At 44.8% G+C, this 1,182-nt stretch overlaps 1 non-coding gene across 1 annotated transcript; it reads right to left on the minus strand.

Annotated features, from left to right (window-relative positions):
- TRNAF-GAA (transfer RNA phenylalanine (anticodon GAA)) lies at positions 1–73 on the minus strand. The gene has a single exon. It is a non-coding gene; the product is annotated as a tRNA-Phe (tRNA).
- Positions 74–1,182: the final 1,109 nt, after the last annotated feature.

The following is a 1,182-nucleotide window of genomic DNA, read 5'->3' on the forward strand; positions in this document are numbered from 1 at the left end:
TGCGGTGAGCGTGGATCGAACACGCGGCCTTCAGATCTTCAGTCTGACGCTCTCCCAACTGAGCTATCCCCGCTTGATGACTTACCTTACAGTATTTTTGTATCTGTTCACAGCTATAATTTCTGTTGTTCTGGCCGTTTTTTGCAAGCTGCTTTGTAACTTCTGCCTCTATCTCCGTCTCTCTGGCATCGCACTAATTTGAACCTGATGCGCTGTACTGCACGCATGCCTCCCTCCCCCGTCTCAGCGGGTTCTAGTCATAATTTTTTTTACCTGAGAGGCTAATGTATCCATGTGTAACCATAAGAAGCTGACATGTGTCATAGAGCAAAACATAACATGGGAAGCGAAACACCGACCTAGGCAAAAATCAATCGGCTACTACTGGCTCTATCTTAAGGCTACATTAATTAATTAGCAAGATTCCATGTTTCCTTATGTTAGTGTAGAGGAAATGGATTGCTTGACCTTGTTCACACGGAAGGTCTATCTCGACATCACGAAACACAGAAGCATAACGTTTTGGCATATTCAGCTGGATTTCAAACATAATCACCGTCAAATGTCTAGGGGAGGGGGCCATGCAACAGAGGGCGCTCAAATGCTCAAATGACGGAGCCAATGATTGGCTGCAAGGATCCAATTTTCCACGTGCTAACTTGACGAACACTGATTAATATTTCGAGTGCTGAGGTGCGACACGATCATTTGCAAAGCTTGAAAATAATTCTGTATGTTGAAGTGGCGCCCATCCAAGAGTGGATTCTGCACCAGATTATGATGCGCTGCCTCGCGACCCTTGGACTTTGACGGGCAGTGAAACACATGTAAGTAGTTATGCAGGGGTTATGACAACCTGGCTATGAGAATGGGTGCAATGCACTCATTTAACACACATAGATGCATGTTAAGGACCAAATCCTACGGGTAGGGGATTTGGAGGTCAACCACCAGGGCAAATACACTTTTCAAGCTGGCAGTGTGAATGTAATTGGGTAGGGATCATCAACCGCTTTATCACCTAACCTTTGGGAGCCATGCTGTATCCAGGCGTTTTTCATGCTGATGTTTGAACCCAAAATGTTATTTGCATTACTGGTGTGAAATGTAGAGAGTTTCATGTGAAGGTCAATTTTTTTTGAACTCCCCTTACCTATGATGTGGATCACGAATCCATTCCCG

The sequence above is a fragment of the Adiantum capillus-veneris genome, chromosome 3, assembly GCF_014529385.1.
Source record: "Adiantum capillus-veneris isolate H3 chromosome 3, ASM1452938v2, whole genome shotgun sequence".
NCBI lineage: Eukaryota > Viridiplantae > Streptophyta > Polypodiopsida > Polypodiales > Pteridaceae > Adiantum > Adiantum capillus-veneris.